At 43.6% G+C, this 14102-nt stretch overlaps 1 protein-coding gene across 3 annotated transcripts in view; it reads right to left on the reverse strand.

Moving 5' to 3' along the window:
* Positions 1 to 13695, reverse strand: part of lamb2l (laminin, beta 2-like) — a 62515-nt gene extending 48820 nt beyond the window's left edge. Inside the window, exon 1 of one of the 3 annotated variants that reach the window (XM_084068546.1) lies at positions 13590 to 13695. The gene's annotated coding sequence lies outside the window, so the exon portion shown is untranslated. Of the gene's footprint in view, positions 1 to 1890; positions 2166 to 13589 lie in introns of those variants that run through there. The other 2 variants (XM_084068548.1, XM_084068547.1) reach the window with 2 other exon arrangements.
* Positions 13696 to 14102: the final 407 nt, after the last annotated feature.

The raw sequence follows: 14102 nt of genomic DNA on the forward strand, positions 1-14102 counted from the left end.
CCTCAAATAGCAATGACAGTTCTGCGTTGCACCCAGCTCTGCTTTGTATTGGGTGGAAGATAGGGCCCAAGTGGTTAAGTCTGAAAGTGGACCTATAAGGAACTGTGAACAAACAAATGATAATAGTCACACAGATGTAAGGTGTGAAGACTTGGGCTCAATATATATCATGTGTGGGGGGGTCTGTCAATTGTAGCATGGCGTTGAAGTGTATTCTGTGGGTCAGAGGTTCCGGTGGGACTGTGTTGTGGCACAGAGTAGAGAAAGGGCCCTGCTGTGTGCCCAGGATCCACAAACATGGAGTAAGTGAATGGAGTCAAAACTGTGAGCATGTGTGTGTGTGTGTGTGTGTGTGTGTGTGTGTGTGTGTGTGTGTGTGTGTGTGTGTGTGTGTGTGTGTGTGTGTGTGTGTGTGTGTGTGTGTGTGTGTGTGTGTGTGTGTGTGTGTGTGTGTGTGTGTGTGTGTGTGTGTGTGTGTGTGTGTGTATGTGTGTGTGTGTGTTGTGTGTGTCAGTGAATACGCGGGGCAAACACGCGAGCGAGTGAGTACACACTTCATTCACAGGTTGCACACTAAACCAGTCTTTGACCTCTCAAACAAACAAATGTAGCTACAGGAAGGAAAAAGGGATGTGTGTAAATGAAAAGAGTGACAAACAATATGCCCTGCCATTGAATTGCAGTCCAGAGTGAGTCATGGCCTTGTAAATGTTACATTTTGCCTTTTGACAATACGGACATAACTTAACTGGTCCATTTGGTTACAGTTTGAGTCTCGCTGACAACAAGATTTGAGGATGCATAAAATAACGTATCCCGAATAGAATTTCAGCTAATGAGCTGGCTTACGAGTTAATGCGCTAGATGACTGAATTGTCTGCTATGCCACTGTTCTGCTTAGGTTGAGGATGGGGACCTCTGGAGCAGACCCCTTTGAGAGTGGAGCGAAGAGGGGCCCATGCAAGCTGTAGGCTCTCAAGAGACCTGCAAGGACGTCTAGTGCCTCTCAGCTGCTGCAGAGCTATAGAGATGGGGCTACTGCTAAACTAAAACACTCCTGCTTTTCAGTCCGAACAGCTCTGTAGGCAGGAGACTGAGTCCTACGGCCCATTCTCAACCTGGTGCATTGTATCAATAATGACCATTGTGCATGATTTAGGAATCAAAGCAGTTGGTTCTGGATAACAGCATTAGATACTGGTCTATACCTACAGTAACCATAACATTTTGTTTTTTATTCAGTCGACTGTGCTAACTAATTTGATCTGGTATCAGTTCTTGCGGAAAACAATACTGTTCATCTGTTCATCTGCATTCGTGCAGCATGAGGCTTCTGTAGCACAAACTTACATATAGTAAAATAACTGGTGTGTGCTACGACCACAAGATGCTTCCCATAGAGAATGAGTTTAGCAACCACAACAAAATTAAGACAGGTTTGTGGTTTAACTGTAAAATAGCTTGTTGAGTTTACAGTTTAACCACTGGCAAGAGGTAGTGACATTACAACACAGCGAGACATTTTAAATCAGAATTTTCAGAAGACACAATAAATATAATGCTGCCCATAACACATTGAATATAGCCATACCACAATGAATATAGGCATATTAACAAACAAAACATGTATATAAAGATTTCTACTACACAAAATCCGTAGTGTCAATAACTACTTACTTACTTACTTATTACCTACTTAAATGAACAGTCTGGATTTTACTGTGTATAAAGATTGATGAACTTGCTATTCTGATAAGGCTACACATTTTACATCAGGACAACACAACACTTATGTCAATACCAGTAACACACCTTCAACACCATGGTCAATGTTAATCTGATCTTGCCATTTACTAATTGTATAAAACAAAAGCTTGCGCAAGTACTCACACAGCCACAAGTCACTTGCCTTTCCTCTAGCGCAGTGTCTCTCTCTCTCTCTCTGTGTCAGTAAAGCAGGTTCTCCCTCACATCGCATGTGCACGTGTGCAGAAAAGCCGGTGTGTAAGCTCATGTGTGCATTTCTGACTGTGCACGCACATGTGGGTGTGTGCATACGTGTTGGTATGTGGGAAAAAAATACAAAAAAATCCCGCAAGCACAACTAACCGCGGCGATGTGAAAAACTGAGGGACTGCCATCGGCCAATCAGGAGTGACCCTCTACTCCCCTCCCCAAACGGTCCTCACACTCTTTTCTCCCTCTCACTCTCTCTCTCGGTCTCTCCCTGCATCATGCCCCCCCACCCCACCCCACCCTCGCCACCGGGGCAGTGGGGTGAATGGACAGCCATTCTTATTCTAATGCCCCCGTCACTCTTAGAGCCACTGGCTGAAAGAGGGGAACGGTCTCCAGGCTGCTGGAATGTACCACCCCTTTCTTCTGGACACTGAGAGAGAGAGTGAGAGAGACAGACAGAGAGACAGAGAGAGGGAGAGAGAGAGAGAGAGAGAGAGGGAAGGTAGAGGATAGGACAGAAAAGGTGAAAGACGGAGGTGAAAAAGAGGGTAAGCAACTGATATGAGTAGGGGAGAAATAATTGAGTCAGATAAAGCGAAGAGTGAGAGGAAGAAGGAATGTTATCGCAAATGAGATAGAGAGACAGAGATATAGAGAGACAGATGACATGTAGGGAGAGGGGTATAGTGTAGAGATGAAGGGAGAGGATTCAGTAACAGTAAGCATACCCTACACCAGTGGTTCCCAAAACGTTTAGCTCAAGACCCAAAAGAGAAACTAGACATTTGCCCGGGACCCAAACTAGTGAAAATACCAGATCTACAAGCTCACACCGCGTTGTGAGCTTGTAGATCTGCTATTTTTCAAAAATTATGGATTCGTTTTTTAATTTATGAAATACTTTTGAAAAATCTTGTGTGTGTGGATTTTTTGTTTGTCTTTTTAAAATCTTTTGAAATAATAATATATTTTGTAATTTAGGAAATGAAAAAAGGCGATATTTACTCGCGACCCATAAAAGTGTGTGGGAAACAGTGCCCTACACAGTAAAGCCCTCAGTGTTCAAATGTTAGGGGTAGTTAGGGGTTCAGTTTCTTGCAAGGCACCAACCTGCTCATCGGGAGCAGTTAGGGGTTTAGTTTCTTGCTCAAGGACACTTTGAAACACAGCCAGGATTAGTTCTTCCTCCTGAGCCACTGCCGCTTACTGCTGTTGTAATTTTGTGTCTAAGGCAGGGGTCTTGAACAAGGGGTCCGGGACCCCTAGGGGGCCCTCAGAGTTACTACAGGGGGTCCGCCAAATCTTTGTGTGATGGGAGGACATTAGCCGAAAATCTCTTCGTCTCTTTCTCAGCCAAGGGGTCCTTGGCCTGTCCCCAACTCCATATGTGGGCAAGACTGGGCAAGTCCTATTAATGATGTCATGATGACACACCCAGTAACTTGCTAACCATAGCTACAGATTGCGCAAGAAAACCACACGTTCTAGACCCCGTCTTGTTTCTGTACAAATGACTTCAAGGTCAAGCATGTTTCTTTGGACATAAAGTGATTGATTGTGACACCAGGCTGTGGACCATTTAACAACTACATCCAATACTGGCCTGCACAGTAAAATCTTTCTCTCTGAGTTATATGAACACAGGCCTTAACTGTGTACCTATATATTGTCACATCACAGGTTTACAGCAGGTGTAAAGTGGGTGTTTTTTTCCATGCATGCTCCATCGTTTTGTAGTTTTTTGTGAGAAGGGAGAGGATAGAAACTAAGACAGGAGAGAAAAACATAGGATAAAAACAGGTCAAATAATCAAAAGGTATACAGATAGCATATACTGTAGTAGCAGGTACTGCATGTACATAAATAGAACATAGATAGAATTAAATACAGATGTGTACATGTGCAACAAGGAAAGGTAAAAACACATTGGGTAAATCCCACATAGTTCACATACATAAATCCAGAACCCCCTCAAAGAGCCCTGGACCCCACTTTGAGAACCAGTGATTTACATCTATTCTTCTTTATTCCTCCTAAAGCAGAAGTTGACTACTAAAGTAATGGATGCGAAAGACAGAGAGATAGAAAGACAAAGACAGAGGGAGTGAAAAAGAAATGGAGAATGAATGAAGGACGCAGAGATAGGAGTGAGAGCGATAAAGAGTGTGAGGCTGAGTGCGTGTGTGTGTGTGTGTGTGTGTGTGTGTGTGTGTGAGTGAGTGTGTGTGAGAGAGAGAGAGAGACTCAGCCCAACAACAAAAACCACAGGCGAGAACAAAGAGACGTTCTCATTCATAGCTCTGTGGTGACGTGACCCTTGAACTCCTCTATAGAAGAACGGTGGGGCACAGAGGAGCAGGCCGGGGGCCGGGGCACCGCATGTGACACAGCAACCGCAACGGTGAAAGTTCAAGCTAAGTAATCTCATCACGGCACATGGTCAGCCATGGTCAAGTTAGGAGGCGGAGGCTTTCTGATGACACCGCTGACTCTGGGGTGAGATATCCACTATTTGTAAAACAACAACAAGGATGCACAGAATTAAGCAGATGGTGACATGTTTTACAATAATCATTTTGACTAAATGCAGTGGGGCAAAGTTGAGATACACTACATGATCAACGAACGATGAATGCGTTTTCCAAACCTATAATCCAGAAATATAATTCTACAATACATCTCAATAATTATCAGGCACTTCATCATAATATATAGAACCTTGATATACTACTTGCACCTGTGTACAAAAAGATAAGAGGGAACGTGAGACAGGAACAGTGCCACCCGTATATACCTCCTCCTGTCTAGCAGTTAGACAAAGCCGCAGGAGCTCTGGAGACTCCAGTAGTAGTCCAAACAAACCAGGCTCCCATATCCCTAAATACAATAACACGATAAGCCTGGCGCTGTGCGTGTGTGTGTGTGTGTGTGTGTGTGTGTGTGTGTGTGTGTGTGTGTGTGTGTGTGTGTGTGTGCGTGCGTGCGTGCGTGCGTGCGTGCGTGCGTGCGTGCGTGCGTGCGTGCGTGCGTGCGTGCGTGCGTGCGTGCGTGCGTGCGTGCGTGCGTGCGTGCGTGCGTGCGTGCGTGCGTGCGTGCGTGTGTGTGTGAACTTGCATGCAAGGTTGTGTGTGTGAACTTGCATGCAAAGTTGTGTGTGTGAGCATATCAAACGAAAGGCTATTGCCTGAGCTGCTGAATCCAGTACAAGTCCTAGTATGCCACAGTACGACGCACTGTGGTTAAGGCCATCTCCAATAAGGTGGAGACAGGATCAGATCACCCTGAGGTCATGGAAGAGGAGTGGGGTGGGGTTGGTTAGTCTGGAGGAAGATGACTTTCTTTTATATGCACTGGTGAGTCACTAAAAGGCATCCAAGCATCCGTTCTGGGCTTATGGTAACTAATGTGATGCCCCTCCGGTTATACAATACACGTATAAGTACTTCATATCCTATATTAAAATTGGCTACTGGGAGGGCCGGCCAGCGGACCACGGCCACGTCACTCTGACTCAGACATAACCATTAACAAACCCGATACACCCATATAAAGGCAGGACTACGCACCATGGCCAAATCACTCTGACTAAGACATAACCATTAACAAACCCGATACGCCCGTCATGTGCATACGGTATATGGGACCGACCGACTTCAAACTCGGGCGCATCGGCAAGGACTCGAGGGAATGCGGTGCCCGCCGTGGTCTCGTTCGGATATATGCTTGTTCAGAACGGCCGATACGGCCGTACGAACGGATATCCAGAACTTTATAAAAGGGACACAGACACAGAGATCTCCATATATGGGCAGAAACGGGACACAGGCGGGAACAACGGGTACTCTGACAAAGCCACTATGACATATTGTTCGGATCGGCGGTGCGGCGTAGGTGTGAAGGCTGCGTAGCGGCCCGAACTCTAGATGTGAGAGCCTCATAGTGGCCCGAACCTCTTGGCGATACACTCACTGAGTTTGAGATTAATCAATCCAGGGATTGCTGTGCGTCTGGAAAATAAAAGCCTGGAAAGAACAACACAAATCCCTATACATGAAGGTGTACAGTAACATGAATCCACAAATCTATAAAATGTAATATGTTCAGATGTGACTATATTAGCAGAATGAACAACAAGGGCGTCCAGGTAAAGCAGTGGTAATGTTCCAGCCCATTACCCCTGGAGGCATTTGAACCCCTGGAGACTGGGGTTCAAATGCCTCCAGCTTGGCAGGGGCTCCAAAGAACACAATTGGCCGTGTTCGTGGGTGGGAACTGAAGACGGTTGCTGGTCTGCATGTGTTAAGCCCTACAGTACCAGAGAAACCCCTCACTGTCAGAGCAGAGGAGACATGTGATTGTCTACAGCACACCCTCCCCAAGTCCAAACAGTAGGGGTCAGCGGTGACAGAGAGGGACTATACACATGGGGGGCTGAGGGGGGATTTGCATAACAACTAAATTGGGAGAAATACATTTCTGCTGAAGTATATTGTCCCCCTATCACCTGCATTACTGATACAGAACTGTCCATGTATTGAGCTGGAATTGGCAGCAAAGGTGCAAGAAGTTACACAACTAAGAGTTGGGATTAAAGCTGTGTTCATAGAGGTGCCCATTAATGGCATGGTATCAGATAATACAATACATACAATACAATTACAACATAAATATAGTTAGGTTTTATCCTGACGACCCGATCAATGTCCTTGAAGACTTTCCCAACAACTGTATCTGTAATCCCAACAGGCTGGAACGAGACCTTGAGGATACATTGTAAACATGTTCTAGTTCTGCTTAGTTAAACTTTATATTGACTGTGAATCTACAGTGCTCTAAGCTTCTCAACTCAACTGAGTGGGTACTAAACAGAATGGTGTGTAATCTATCTTATTTCAATGTACAGCTTCACTGTACAGGATACATGACATCCAGAATACTAATAGGGCAAAAAGCATCACACCGTGCTGTGTGCTTCACTGCTTGTAGAACATTTTTTCTCTCTTGCTATATTCAGCTGATGAGCTTCAGGTAGGTCTATTTGTCAACCAGTAGGTGCCATACCGACACCAGGGTCTAAATAAAATGTCTCAAAGGAAGAGTAGGGAGACCACCTCCAACCACTGCAGATGTGGTAGTTACGTATATTGTATTACAGATTGGTTAAAATCATGTTTTATTCATTGTAATAAGTTCTGGATTAACACATATCAGAGGAAGCTGTGTAAAAAATACCTTCACTGCAGGAAAACCTAAATCTTGGCATGAGACCAGGGCCGGCGTCACTCAAGACTGCCAGTAAAAAAAAAAACCTTCTGGTACTTTTTAATTAATAGTGTTTTGGCGTCAACTCAAGCCTTCCTCAGCATGTTAAGAAAGTGGTCAGTGGTGTTGTGTGTACCGGGAGGGACTGATAGACAGACAAACATGACAAGGACTTCAAGCTGCTAAATAAATAAATACATTTGCCCCCCCCCCCCCCCCCCCCATACCTACGCACCCGCCTGCCCCACCGTTATCGGCTAGCGCCGGCTCTGCAAGAGACAGACCACCCAAATACAGCACGTGCAACTCCAGGGAGCGAGGGATTTAGTTTAACCATAGTGTTTAACATGGAAACAGTCTCCCTTCAAACGCCTCCTAATCCGTTACAGACGTCGACATATCATCAGCTATTATAACATAGGAAATCTCATAACTCTGTCTCTGTCGCAGTGCTAAAGGTGAGATCAGAAGCACACAGTACGTCCTTCCTTGCACTAGGCGCCTGTTGACAGTGTAGAGGTGAAGACACTCGCCTCCAGACCCCCCCTCCCCATGTCCAGGGATTGAATCATTTACAACTTAAACCCTAAACTTGGCGTAAAGCAGGCCTATATATTGCACGTTTACAGTTTGTCTAAACCACTGTGGCACGCCTTTTAGCTGGAACCTGCAATTGGATTTTACTTATTTTTTTACTATTTAATTGTTTGTTTTCAAATCACTGAGTGGCGTGGCAGTGGCACCTCTCTGCCTTTTACATGTCCATACTCCTCTAAGGTCATTGCAAACCGCTGAACTGAAACTTGTCATCCCAAAGAAATTGTTCCCTCTACACCAAATCTCTTCACAGAAAATAGGCGATCTCCTTAATTTTTTCAGCGAATGTTAGTTTATTATGACATGCCGAAAAATGGAACGCTAAGGTTCATGTACTTAAACAAGCTCCCTCTCAGCTTTACTCAATCTAAAAGATGCACCAACCCCCAATATAGGATTATACAATAACAGAACCCTCTCCAGGCTTGAATGGAACAACGATGTGAGATGAAGTTGGACAGATAGCATGCATATTTCCCCCACAACTGACCCAGATATCAAGTGAAGCAGACATTACATATACTCTACCGCAAGACATACTAACATACTTTCCTTCACATGCTTCAAAGATGTTTATGCTTGTGTGCGAGCATGCATGTACAATATATGCTGCTATGTGTACAAGGGAAGGTACATTGGAAGGAATGACAGAACTCAGGATTTATTAGTTTAGGACATAATGCCGTATCTCCATCTTCTGACGGTGCGTTTTAACAGCGGGCGACTCTCGGGCGATGCCGGGCAACATCGCCCAAAAGATAATGAAAGTCTATGAGAGCCGGCGATCGGGCGAAGTGGGCGGGGGGGCGATGAAAGATGGATTTTCTTTATCTTTTTGGACGATGTCGCCCAGTATCGCCCGCTGTTAAAACGCACCGTGAGGGGTCTGCAGATGACATGAATGCCCAAGTCAAAAGTTAAGGAGAGACACTGTTTTCTGTATCCATAGATGGACTCTTACTAGTAGATACATGATTTGGACTTTACACAATTTATGCAAGTAGGCTACTTGTGAATATAAATAAAAGCATTAGTGTGTGTGTGTGTGTGTGTGTGTGTGTGTGTGTGTGTGTGTGTGTGTGTGTGTGTGTGTGTGTGTGTGTGTGTGTGTCGGCTCCAGTCTCTCTACAGGTTATATATCAGATAAATTAATCTTTAACTAAATGCACAGGAGAACTCACCTGAGGACATGACCGGAGAGTAGCCAGTTAGAAACCTTAGAAGTGAGTACATCACACAAACATGCCGCGCACGCATGGACACACAATGAATTTCTCAGAACAACATCTGCAAGTGTATGCTCGCGTGCACTTGTTCACACACATCTCCCATACAGCACACACAAAAGTGTGCACGCACGTATCATACTGTAGGCAACAAAGAAATGTTCAAAAATCACATCTGCATAACCCTGATCACACGTACATCCACACGAAAAAAGCCAGAGATACAGTAGGAGGTGTTTGGGATAAACTTTCAAGTCAAGTTTATTATTTGCCTTCATTAAATGAGGTGAAATACTAACCATGTCTTCATAAAAAGCGGGGGAAAACACATTTGACATTTCTTCAGTGTACTACACTAGAGATTAAAGTTCAACAAATCCTTGACTGATCCCCTAGTAACTTTCAGACTTTCAGGACATTATTATGGTTTTAAGCCACTGCTAACCCTGCTAATTTCACTTCCAGTCAGACCTGTTATTGTGTATAGTGTGTTCTTTTAACCCTCCTTATTCTTCTCAATCTCAACGTTAAACTCGCTAATAAATAAGGAACTAATAATAAGAAGCTAATGTTTTTCTTTCATGTGTAATATGAGACCAATCTCTGTTTAGGCCCACTTGCTTTGAAAGGCAGGATATTTTGGCAGCTCTTTCAATAACAGGCCGGTAATTGCAACTAATTTGTTTCCTGTTGCCTGAAATCATCTGAGTAATGTTTTACATGTCATCAACCTTTTCAGTGTGTATATGTGTGAGGAAAAGACAGAAATAGACATGCAGTACTGTATGTATCTTCCTGAGAGGTAATTATTGGCTGCTGATGAAAATTAAGCCTACTTTATACTTTGTTTTGCGCCTGTGTTGCGTGCTTAAAATAGCAGATCTACAAGCTCACAATACATCATGCTGGGACACGTTGTGAGCTTGTAGATTAGCTATTTTCCACCTTTATTCCATCAAAGGTTTGGATTACTCACACTTTGTGTAAACAGACTGTGAATTAAATTCCCCAGGCAACGCGTAAAGAGCTCTAACCAACCACACCCCTTGACCATGGGATTATGTCATACGCACAAGCACTTCTGAATGTGTCAACTACCCACTTCAATTATAGAAATACTACATGAATACATGTGAACTAGCTGTATGGCATATGTTATAGCAGCTGACAGAAGGTGGCATGGGGCCAGATGTCAGAGAGAGGGAAAAGGAAAGTAAAGGAAAGGAGGAAAGAGATAGTGAAAGAGAGTAAAAGAGAGAGAGAGGGAGGTTTTTCCAGTTGAAATTTGGCTATAGTGCGACAAAGCCAGACATACTGCTAAGGAGATAATTGATTCATTTCAATGAATGAATTTAGCTCACAAGAGCATAGTGAATGCAGATCCACTGCACCCTCTATGGTCTGAATATGCACTATTACCCTCAGGGTGACTGGCAAAGGTATACTATCATGCCCTATAGATGTAGACTAAAAGAATCATCAGAATTTGGCATTTTCTTGAACTTTTGAAGGTCTTTTTTCAACATAATATAATTCTTTATGTTTTGTGCCCCTATAGGGCAATGAATGTTTCATTCATTCATTCTCTAGTCAGTGGGTTGGAGACAAGGGTTTGATTTGTGTCAGGGGACCTGATTATGAGTGACACGGTCACACAGACGCCCCAGAGAGAAGCTCACATATCAAAGACACACTGATGCAGTCGGTGCTGGGTGGCGGTTGTCAGTGGTGAGGGCTTTGGAGAGAGGCCCTCTGCACGGCAGATTACACAGTCACACACACACACACATGCAAGTGTGTAGACATATGCATGTACATCCACACACGCCCAGAGTACAGATGTCTGCAGACATTCCTGCACATGCACATGCACACACACACACACACACACACACACACACACACACACACACACACACACACACACACACACACACACACACACACACACACACACACACACACACACACATACGTGCACACATGCACATCCGACCCCTACTTTGCCCCCCCTCTTGTCAGCAGGTGCTGACAAGAGCAAGGCACCACCAGCGGAAGCTGGAAAGAAGAAAATGAGGAGCAGAGGTTAGGAAGACCAGGTTGATCATACAGAGTCAATTTGGTTCCATATTCTCTTATTATTATTCTCTTGAGTTAAAGTAACACTTTTTTTTCTTTTTTGTTTTTACTTATTTAAGTGTATAATTTTGTTGATTTATATATCCTGCTTTTCTCGGTACATTTCCGGCTAAATTTACCCTTATAAACCCTGATAAAGTCCTAATAAAGTCTTATAAACCCTTATAAACCCTAATAAAGTCAATAGAATGGAACAGAACAAAATATGAACATTGTTGTAAACACATTCAGAAATGTGGCTTTGATGTGTAAACAACAGAAAAGTTACAATAAATACCCAGTTACAGTACATAGCACAAGCACAAGATGACAGCTTATCGGACATTAAGAACAAACTATGGTAACATAGTTTAAAGTAATGGGTGTTACTGTACAGATGTATACCTGTAGTAACCTCACTTTTTGCTTTGTCCACTGTGCTCACAAATGATGAGAAAATCGTGATACTACTCATGTTGGTTGATATGCAGGGGCTTGGGTCCAGATGTGATGTTGGCCTACAGCTACAGTATGAAGCATCTGTGGATAGCTCTGTCTCATTCTAGAAGACGGTAGAAGGTGCCTGGATACCCACAATGGCTATTGGCTACATTTAAAAGCACAATGAAAAGTTCAGGGGTCACCAGGTTCAAGAGCTTGGGTCTTGCTTACCAGGGACCAATGTCCCTTTCTCCCTCCCTCCCTCATCCCAGTTCTGCCACTTGTGGCCTGGCTGGGTGACTCGTGGTTCCTCTTAACCCTTCAGGTTGGAGCTGTCTTAGTGGCTGGGTGAGGGGGGCCATGTCGCTGAGCTGCTTAAAGATACACTAAGCCTGTAATGGCCCTGGGAACCTGCAGCTACAGACCCACACACGCCCCAATATGGCCACAGCAATGGGTTTGATCACAGGGGACAATTTGGTGGGAAATGAAAATTAGCAATAACTTCTGTCACTTCAAGGACACAAAAGCAGTGGATTTTTCTTTCTTCTTTTTTACATTTAAAGCAAAGGATAGCAATGATAATGTAACAATTATAACAATTAATTACATTTTTCATTCTCCAGTGAACCTGTTGGGTGTTTTGTTGTATACTGAATAGTAGCTTGTTGATGACACAACATATGTGTCGGTATCACTATTTAGGATGTGACTTCAGTACTACCAAGTATAACAGCATCACTGCATGTAGGCTACTAATAAGCAAACTGTATTTTCCAAATTAGGTCAGACATAAATAATACTGTAAACGGTCCCACTGCAAACTAATAGCAACTGCATACAATTGATTTTAATTGTTTTAACACCAACTCCTACACAGAGTGACAGAGAACAATCTGTGTGGAATGTCTGACTGATGTCTCCATCAGTGATGAATGTATGTACCTGATAATATAGCCTGGCTACAGACAATGCTCCCTGCCCTGGCCACACAGCCCTGGTCACACAGCCAAAAAACACAACCACAAATCACAGATGTACCCATAATGTGTTGTAGACGACCCTGCTGCTGCTCTGGCCAGCACTGCTCAGCAGTGACTGCTGCATGCTAAAACCAGCGTAGCACACCTTATTTCACCTTTCAGACTGATGATGAGTTAAAAATAAAGAAAGATGTAACCTTGTTCTTGAATATGACTAGTACATCACTGTGACGCACAAATAAATGAATTAATAAAGCCTTCAGTAAGGGCCAAGACTGTGTGCTGCTGGACGTTAGGGTTAATTTCCAGCACAACGTTGCTCGTCTCCAAATATAAATGCTCACAGAACGGATGGACAACAAAATATGCCAGGCAGTAAATTCTGTTATTCGGTGCAGCAGTATAGGCTAAACGTTTTATAATAAAATACAATACAGCTAAATGCTGGGTGATTGATAGTGATACAATAATGTAAGTTAATTTGCAGGCAGTTATAATTACCACCTGCCCTACGCGCATTTTCAGCGGGTGAAAATGGACACCGGTGAACAGTCGCTTCAGTAAATTAGCACTTTTTAAATACCAAACCGCTCGCCCCAAAACACAGCCGCCCCGGAGCAAATCCGGCGGTATTCGCCTGGTATTCCTAAACGTAACCTCAGTAAACTATGGGTTTAACCTAACCTTATTCCTGACAGTCACCTCAGTAAAACGGTGCAAAACCTAATCTTATTCCTAAACCAACGTAACCTCAGTCAGACTATGCTTACCTAACCTTATTTCTAACCTTATCCTCAAAACAAATACAAGAATAGAACCGCTGGTCCACCAAAAAATGGGGGCGAGCGTGTTTTGGGGTGAGTCTTCCGGTTACCCCTTTTAAATGTCGAAGCAATCCCATCACTGCTCACGATAGGCTGCTACACTACAAATTCTAGAATGAACGAACCACATGAAAGAAAATGTTTCAATATTTAGAAAGACAAGATGGAGCACAACCCACCTGTTCGCCTAATTTCCTCGGGTTCCACTTGTTCTGCTAACTGACTGACGCAGAGACCAGAGACCCACTGACTCCACCACCTGTATGAATGAATCCCTCAGTGTAGCGGTGCAGTCGATCACGTACCAGTGGGTGGAGCCCAGCCCTCAGACAGACAGACAGACAGACAGACAGACAGACAGACAGACAGACAGACAGACAGACAGACAGACAGACAGTGGTAGAAAAAGTACTTTCTTTTACAATAAGTAAAAAGTATCAATACTGCAATGTAAAAGTAAAAGTCTGGAATTCTAAATTGACTTGGGTAAAAGTACAAAAGTATTGGTATCAAAGTGTAGCCTACTTAAAGTACCAAAAGTAGAAAGTATACTCATTATGCAGAATGTCCCATTTCACAAGTTTTCAAATGTATAAAAATCTTTTGAAAATAGCAGATCTACAAGCTCACAATGCATTTTAAGCTTGTAGATCTGCTATTTTCAAATGGCCGAAATGTAAGTGGTTAATGTA

Source organism: Gymnoscopelus microlampas (genome assembly GCF_963454915.1).
Source record: "Gymnoscopelus microlampas genome assembly, chromosome: 10".
Taxonomy (NCBI): domain Eukaryota; kingdom Metazoa; phylum Chordata; class Actinopteri; order Myctophiformes; family Myctophidae; genus Gymnoscopelus; species Gymnoscopelus microlampas.